We start from the raw sequence: 9,324 nt of genomic DNA on the forward strand, positions 1-9,324 counted from the left end.
TTGATCCTCAGAACACCCTTGGGGAGGTAGGTGCTATTGTTCTCATTTTACAGAAATGGGGTGAAGTGACCTACCCAGGATCACACAGTTAGTGTCTGGCCAGGACTGGAACTCAGTTGTCTCAGAGCACATTTTACCCATACTTCTCTGAGTGAACTAAATTGCTCTCCATGGGGAAGGGGCCATGAGCTGAAAAGACAGCTGGGTTTGGGGCATAAAGGAACTAGGTTTGCATGTGGCTTTGTGGCCTCCAACCTTGAGAGCTTGGCTGGGCAGGGCCCTAGGCCTGTGTTTCTCTGTACCACGAGGGAGCTGGTCTGCAGGAGCTCGAAGAAAGCCTGTGACTCTATGACCTGTGTTCAATGGGAGATCACCCTGCGGACCAAGGAGGTAAGTGATTCAAGGGGCACAATTATGGGGGCACAATCAGGGGGGCACAGGCAGGGGGGCACAGCCTGATCGAAGCACAAAAGCAGCAGATGGAGTGGCCCGGCCCCCGGGTCAGCAACAGCCCCCGAACTCCCTGTCCTCCCCCAAAGAAATGGGGACACATCACCACCCAGTCATTACTGCCACGGGAGAGGCAGGCCATGGCATTTAATGACAGGAAAGCTGCTTTTCTAGCATTGGGTCCGCAGTTTTCCACTTCCTCACATGATTCCACGTTCTCCCGGATGTGAGCTGGGGAGCACACACCCCTGGCAGGGAGCTCTGTGCGCTGCTGAGTGGGCTCCCCTTGTCTGGGGGTTCCAGCACCGAAACCTCTTAAAGACAAGGTAACTTCTAGTTCCTCCCCAAGCTTCAAGCAGCCACCCCCTCTCACTCCCGGTGATCTAGCTGTCGCCTTCCCTTACTCCTTTCTCCCCCTCTTCCTTGTGTACCTCAAACTCTTCCTCTTCCTTCCCCTCTGCAGGCGCCAGCCTTGTCTGCCCGCCCCCCCACGCCCAAAGCAATGGCAGCTCTCATCTTCCTAGTACTCCTACTACTATCCTGTGTTACACAGCACCTCCCCCTCCCTCTAATCCTTCCTTGGCTCCCTCTGCTTCCAACAGGCCTCTGGGGAAAGTCTTTCTGGAGCTCTGTCTGGGATAGGCCCCCCTCCCCATTCTTGTCTGCTTCAGTTCATGAGTCAGTCCTGGAAGCCAGGGCTGGGGGCCGGATGTTCTCTCTCTCCTTCAGGGGATAAGGGCTTTCAACTTTCCCCAAAGAGCACAGTGTGCTCTTCCCCTGATTACCTTCACCAGGGCCTCTGTTCCTTCTGTGATGATCGAACTATTAATGAACATTTATGAAGCACTTGCTGTATGCCAAACTTCTGGGGATACAAAGACAATTTTGAAACAGAACCTCACTTCAAAGATCTTACTTCCTAAGGGGAGAGCCAACATGCTCGAACTCTCTCCTCTTTCTCTGTATCTCTCTTTATCTCTCTGTGTCTGTTTTTGCCTGTCTCTGTCTCTGTCTCCCTCTCTCTTTGTCTTTCTGTTCTGTGTGTCTGTTTCTTTCTTTTCTCTGTCTTTGTCTTTTACTCTGTCTGTCTGTCGCTCTCCTCTTTCTTTATCTCCATCTGTCTCTGTTTCTGTCTCTCTTTGTGTGCCTCTCTTGGTCTCTCTGTGTCTGTTTTTGCTTCTCTCTTTGTCTTTGTCTCTCTGCCTCTCTCTTTCTGTGTCTCTCTGTGTGTCTCTCCGTCTCTCTATCACACACACACACACACACACACACACACACACACACACACACACACACACACAATTATTGAGAGGTAACCTTGGCGGAGAAGCATTAGCAACTCGGGGAAGAATACAAGTTTCAGGAAGCGGCAGTCGAGCTGAGCCTTGAACTAAAGCGTAGGAGAGGGAGAGCCCTGCAAACGTGGGGCCCACCCAGCCCCAGCTTTGATCAGGAGGCGACCACAGAGACAAGTCGTTCTGCATCGAGGAAGCGCCAAAAAGGAGGGGAAGGGTGCTCCGACTCACGTCCCACGAGTATCAAAGGGCAGAACTGAGGCTGAGCCAAGCCCCACTCTGTGATCCTACATTACCTCATCCCACCACACCCCGTCCACTTTGAGGACCTAATTTTTCCCTTACAGGCCACAGTCAACACAAGTAGCTGCCTGGTGGTCAAGAGGCCAAAATCGCCAAATCTCACTCCACCAGCCCATGAGCGGCAGGGTCAGCATCCATCCCCAGGCTGGCGTGTTAGCACCTGCGTAAGCTGAAACCCTCTTAGCACAGCCAGGGAAAACTAGCGTCATCTCCTGATCTTTTATGGAAGCAAACAGGTGCTGACTAATAAATATTTACCTTCACCTCAGGGACAACTCTTTGTGCTCTAGATGCCTCATCTTTTTTTAATAAGGAGGGATGGGATGGGATGATTTCTAAAGTCCTTTCTAGACCTAAATTCTATGACCTCTGACCCACCGTATAGCCACCCATAGTCCCCCTGGGGACAGCCTCTCCAGTATATCCCACACTTAACTGCCAAAACGATGTTCTGGATACCCATATTAGATTCGGGCCTTCCTTTGCCCAAAGAGCTCCAGGAACTAGATTCCCATTGCTTCTAGAAGAAGCTTCTTGAGCTGGTATCCATGGACCTGGTCGGTTTTCTTTGTTTCTTTGTTTTTAGTTTTTAGGCAATAGGGATGAAGTGACTTGTTCAGAGTCACTCAACTAGTATCAAAGGCCAAATTTAAATTCAAGTCCTTCTGACTCCAAGGCTGGTGCCCTAGCCACTGCACTACCTAGCTGCGTCCCTTTTAAAAATAGCTTTATTTCAATATAATTGGTTTCCCTTACAATCCCATATATTATGCAATTAAAATATTTCTGAGAAACAGTCCTTGGACTTTATCAGGCTGGGTCCAGAACACCAAAAAATATTTTAAAAAAACAGTGAGAATATGTACCATCCTTTTTGGCACAACCAGACTCCAACCCTGATTTCCAGGTGATCATGTATCACCACTGGCCTGGAAAGTGGCTACCAGTTTGCATTTAAACACCCCTTTGAGGTTTCCAAAGCACTTCACACATAGGAGCTCAATGTAACCAACTTCCCCACCACCCTCTGAGGTAGCAGCATCATTATCCCCCATTTGGGGATGGGGTTCCCAGGGGTCCAATTCTTTTCTAGCATCAAAGCTAGGCAGGGTTTTCAACAATGTTAGAAACTTAGGGCTTCCTGATTTCAAGTCTAGCCCTCTCTAAATTACACCAGATATCTTTTGCCTAATTAAAAAGAGGGAGGAGGAGGAGGAAAAGGAGGAGGAGGAGAAGAAAAAGAAGGAGAAGGAGAAGGAGAAGAAGAAGGAGAAGGAGAAGGAGAAGGAGAAGGAGAAAAAGAAAAAGAAGAAGAAGAAGAAGAAGAAGAAGAAGAAGAAGAAGAAGAAGAAGAAGAAGAAGAAGAAGAAGAAGAAGAAGAAGAAGAAGAAGAAGAAGAAGAAGAAGAAGAAGAGACTTCTTGAGAGTAGGAATGGTTTCATTCTTTTTACTTATGCATAAAGTAGGTGATTAATAATTGCTATTGATTGACTGAGGCAATGAGACATGGAGGCATCTGCTTCTGGAAACACATGTTCTTGAGAAGAGATACAAGGACCTTTCCTTGTAAGGGAAAGAAGGAGGAGAGGAGAGGAAAGGAGAGAAGAAGGTGTCTTGGGCTGGGAGACAGGACTCTTGTGAATCGTGGTGTGATTTCGAGCGAGTCACTGCCCCCTCTCTCTGGGCCAAGGCTGTTCACTCAGCTGACGAAAGCTAATGAGGCCACCTGAGTTCATGTGTTCCATCCCGTGGTCCAGTTAGCACCAAGCTGTTCCACAACCACAGACAGGGCCAGCTGATAACCCGGCCTGCCACAATGAGTCACAGCCATCGGGGAGAGGCTGGGCCACTGTATAAGAGGGGGAAAGGATCAGCACAAACCCACACCATTTTCTTAGAGAAACAAGGCAAGAACCATAATGCAGTAGAAAGAACCTTGGGACTCAAGTCCAGAAGACTCAAGTCTTCTGTCACTGGCTTGCTCTATGACATTGACCAAATATCTTCCTTCTTTGGGCCTCAGTAAAGGAAAAGAAAGTTGGATTAGCCTCTTAGGTCCTTTCTTATTCTATGGCAGCCTCTTAGGTCCTTTCTTATCCTACAGCAGCTCACACATTTTTATCTGTGACCCTTGCTATCTACTGGACTTTGGGGCAAATCATTTAATCTCTTCAGACCTCAGTTTCCTCATCTGCATGATGGGGGGTGTTGAAGATCTAGCCTTTGAAGTTCTACTTTTAGCTCTAGGGCTATAATCTTATAATCCACGGAGGATTCATCCTGGACATCCAGAGGTGGCACAAATTGGGTGAGCACTGGGAGCAGAGTGCTGAGTCCGAGAAAAGGAATGATGTTTACAAGTGCAGGCACTTCAGGTCTCACGAGGGATGCTGAAGGGGGAGGTGTTGAAGGATGGGAGGTAAATGAGGCAGTTCTGGGTGGTTTTCCATGGTCACGGAGAAAGGCTCACCTCAGGGGAGAGCTACTGGCCACAGCCCCTACCCCTTTGGCAGAGCAGTGCCTCTGCTCCCGGGCTCCCGCTCCTCTCCTCTGCATTGCTATGATTTATGGATGAACAGAATCAAACAAGGGCAGACGACTGCAGAGAGGCCCTGGGGAGAGCTGCAGGAGACAGGCGATGGACTTCTGAGGACATGCTCTGGGATTCTCGGGACTGGGAGACAGAGGGGGACAGAGCTGGAATGGCATGTGGACACACATTCTCCCCCCCACACACACACACACACAAATACCAAGCCCTGCAGTCTTCTGTATGCACTGCACACAGAAACCACCCTACACACACCTTCCTAGAGACGTGCACGTGATCCCAGCTTCTCACACACAGCTGTGCATGAAAACAGAGACGCATCCAAACACCCATGGGAATGAGGGGATACCGGCAAGGGCAGAGGCTCCTGAGCATCCCCCGCTTACCATGCCCTCTTGGTGTCCTGCTGAAATCTCAGAACCTGGGTTCTGAGAATCTCAGAATCTAGAACCTGGCTCAAGTGGCCCCTCCACCCAAAAGTCCACAATGATCTCTACCTGCCTCCTCCCATCCCACCTGGAATCATAGAAGTCACAATCAGAAGAATTGACAGAAAACCCTCCACTCCCATCTCCCCACAGTGAAAATAGTAGGAAGCCAAGGGCAGAATTTAAGTGACTAATTCAGGGTCACATGTAGAGTAAGTCACAAAGTCAGGATTTGAACTCATGTGCAGATCCAGAGTTCTTCCCATGTTACCATCCTTCCCCCTTCCCATGGCTTCCCATGACTCTTCCTCCTTTGTCAGCTTTCTACTTTGCTTATTTATGCAGGGAGTATATTCTGTGGCTCACTGTCATCCTAGATGGAATAGAATTTCCTTGAAGGCAGGATTGTTTGTTTGTTTCTACCTTTATGTCAATATTATTGACGTCGACCCATCTCTAATTATTTACGTCTTTTCTATCTTCATGTTCACTCCTAGCACAGGGTTGGTACTTAATAATTGTCTGCTGAACTGAACTGATTCAATTCAGGGTCCAGACCACATCATTAGCATTTTACAACACACTCGTGCTTTTAGACATGCTCTGACCAGAGTGATCCAAGAAATGACTGTGGAGTAAGTGAAAAATTCCCTCGATGTGATTAACAAACAGGTTATTCAGTGTTTTGCATATATTCACTGCTAATATTATTCCAATTTTACAGAGGAGAAAGGTGAGGCTCAGAGAGCTCAGTCACATTAAAGTAATTAGTAGTGGAGTCAGTAGCCTTATGAGTCCTTAGTCTAGTGTTCTTTCCACCACACTATAAAGTGTACACAGACCCAACACCCACACAATATAATACCCTGCTTAAGAAGCATCTGAAAGACATGCCCAGACTTCCCTCTTTCTCTCTACAATTGCTTCCCCCCACAGCTCCCAAGAGGGAACACAGCCTGGGCTTCTTCAGGTTCTGCTGTGCCCTTCTGCTCACCCACATCCTTCTGTCAATGAACCCCCTCGATGAGATGCCCACAGAGTAAGAAGAAAGAATACAACTCCGGGGTCAGTGTGGAGCAGAGGTTTCTCCAGAGATCCTATTGGATCCCTCCCTTTCTGAATCCTTTCTCCCACTCAGAAACCAGCCAAGTTCAGAAGAGGGCAGGGCCTCAGCTTATTAGGATTACTAATTTAGGGCTGGAAAAGAGCTCAGATATAAACATGTTGTATTCAAAAAAAAAAAAAAAAAAAAAAAAAGGTATCAGAAAAAGAAAAACTGAGGTTTCTGAGGAAACTGGAGCTCTCCATTGTACTGATTGTGACTGCTGTCTATGGTGCTACTATTTTCCTAAAGGTTTCTAGGAGCCTCAACCTGAGGAAAGGAGGTATTGGGGGGCCAGAAAATGAATTTTTGGCCTAAAGGGATTGATCTCCCACAAAGCAAAGTGGCTTCCTTGCTAGTTCTACCCAGCTCCTCCTGCTGCCAACTTGATTCTGTTTTAAATCTCATGATCTAGATATCCCTCTCAAAGCAATGATGTAGGAGGCAGAAAGGACCCCTTGGAGTGGCTGGTATTGAGTGCCCTGTCATCTTGGAAGAGCAGTAGGCAGTCATATAGGAGTAGGGAGAAAGAAAGAATGAGAGACATCTTGAACTCGGGAGCTGCTGGGGAGAAGGGGGGAGGATTGTCTCTCCTCTAGGTTCCATCTCTGGTCTTTTTTAGTGTTCCTCTACTCATTCCTCTGCTGGGAATCTGTGAGGAGGTGGGTACTCAGCCAGGATTCAGGGACCAGGGAGGGGCAGGCAGGAGAGAAGAGAGAGCAGGACAGAGGCGGAGGCTGGGGGCGGAAACCTGAGTGGAGCTAAACCCAGAGCTAAGACTGCCAGGCAAAGGCCCCAGCTTTCATTTGGAATTTCCTGATTCCTCTCCAATTAAAATCTCCTCCTCCTCCTCCTGACCACCCACCTGGGAAACTGGTGGGGGGGAACCTTGCTTTCCTGTGTAAAAAAGTAAATGAGGGGAAAAGGAAAAAGAAGTGGATGACAGGGGAAGGAAGGGAGAAGAAAGAGAAAGAAGAGGGGGAGGGAAGAAAGGGAGGAAACAGAGATGAGAAGAGGAGGCAAAGGGGAGGGAGGGGGAAGGAGAGAGAGAGAGATGAGAGAGCTTGAGTTTCCATAAAGGTTTAGCCCCCGCCCCTCCCCCAGCCCCTCAGGCCACTTTTTCCCAGTGCCCTTCAAAACGGATGGCTCAGAGCCTCCAGTTCAGGGCTAAGAATGAGCCTGGGGAAAGTCTAGGCCCGGGGGGAATTGTTTTGGAAAGTTACAAGCAGCTGAAAATAGGGGCTTAGCAAAAGAAAGCCTCCTCAGCCTTGACTGAAATAAAAACAGATATAATGTGTGAGTGAGAGAGGGAGGGAAGGAGGGAGGGAGGCAGGGCTGGCAGAGCTGGATGCAGACAGTTTAGCATTCACAAGAGAAGCCAAGTGAGTAAACAGCAAATGAAGGATTATCCTGATCGGTGAGGGATCTGTTCCAGGAAGAAATTGGACTGGGCCATCTCGAGATCCACATGCGCCTGTGTTCCTCACCAGGCAGCAGGTGATTCTGCTCTGTCCCCCACACCGTCCACAGTAATTGAAAACAGACCCAGGAGTAGCATTCCTTGCCTTTCCTCACTGCCCTCCCTTTCAAGAAGGGATCCAGGCCTGCCAGACTCTGCTGCACTGCAGCCCCCTGGAGATCCTCCCCTCCCACCCAGCCACAAGAAGCTTGTAGTGCGTCCCCGCCCTGGGGGTGGTCCGGGGCCACCCACCCCAGTGTAAGAGGGGCTGGAGGAAATGAAATTCAATCCAATCAGCGTTTATCACGTGCCTACTACATGGAAGGCACTGCGCTAGGTGCTCATGGTACAGAAATGAAAAAAAAATGACATAGTCTCTACCCTCAAGGAATTGGCAGTCTAATAATGGAATACACCATGTACACAAGTCTGAGGCAAGGCGGAAGGCGATGGAGGCAAAAAGAGACACAGGCGAGATGCTCTGAGAAAAACTATGGAGGCTGAAATCACTTACATTCTAAGGGGAGGAGGGGACGGGGGGGGGGGGGAGCTGCATCAGCCTTGAAGGAAAGGAAGAATCTCAACAGGTAGAAATGGAGAAGGGATGGCAGGAGGGTCAGACAGCTTAGATGGAAGGCAGAGTCATGTCAAATAAATCTGGCTAACTGGGTTGGAGGCAAGCTGTGGAAGGGCTTGAATACAGGGTTGGGGGTTTAAACTTTATTGAGTAATCGATGAGGAACAAGTGAGGGCTTGAAGGTAGAGAAGTGAAATTATGGCAGCAGCACTAGGAAAATCATTTGGAAAATGGTGTGAAGGGAGGATTGCAGAAGAAAGAGAACGTAAGCAGGAAGACTTGCTAAGAGGCTATTACCATAATCTGGAGAAGAGACTGAGGTTGATTACAGTGAGAGTGAGGAGGAGGGGCCAGATATTGCTGAAGTAGAGAAAGACAGGATTTAGGAACTGATTGCTTAGGGAGGGCAGTGACAGACAGGAGAAAGTCAAAAATGACTCCAAGGTTAGGAGCTTAGGTGCTTGAGAGAATAATGGGGCCATTAGAAGAGAGAGAGAAGTAACGAGGCTGCCTGTGGATTGGGGGCAGAACCATCAGCACTCCCTGCATTTTCTTTAGGAGGGATGTGGACAGGCTGTCAGCTCCGAGGAGTAAGCTGAGGTCCTGATGAGTAGCCAGAAAGATGACAGTCCTGAATCCACTCACCCCCCGCCTGGGAACCTGATGAGATGCCTGGGCAGCCATGAAAACGATCACGTCCAACATAACAGCAGGAAATCTAGAGGAGAATGAGTCCAGATGGAGGGTAGCTCTGTTAGGCCAGTGGGGTGTAGGACAAGATCAAGGGAAGTGTTGTGATTAAGTACAAGCCTTGACCACTAGTTACTTCTATTAATAATGGATTGCTTTGCCAAGTTCTATTGTTATTAATAATACACAGGATTAGGAAGCAGCTAGTCTGAATCATCCAGCATTTTGTGTTCGAGGATCTCAGAGCACTTATTCTATTTCCCCAGGCCGACTTTCCAAATCTTAGTGGACAAAGGCATCTGCCTCCCCTTGGGGCCTCCCACACGAGGCCCTGTTCTTTGGAATATCGTCTGTTTTGGAGATCTTTGACTCTGGCACCAGAGCCTTTGGTCTGACCTCCTAAGTGGGGCAGCTCAGGCAGAAAGAGGTTTTCCAGAACAAAAGCTCCCAGGACTGTAATGAAGCATGA

The sequence above is a fragment of the Sminthopsis crassicaudata genome, chromosome 6 (assembly GCF_048593235.1).
Source record: "Sminthopsis crassicaudata isolate SCR6 chromosome 6, ASM4859323v1, whole genome shotgun sequence".
Classification (NCBI taxonomy): Eukaryota; Metazoa; Chordata; class Mammalia; order Dasyuromorphia; family Dasyuridae; genus Sminthopsis; species Sminthopsis crassicaudata.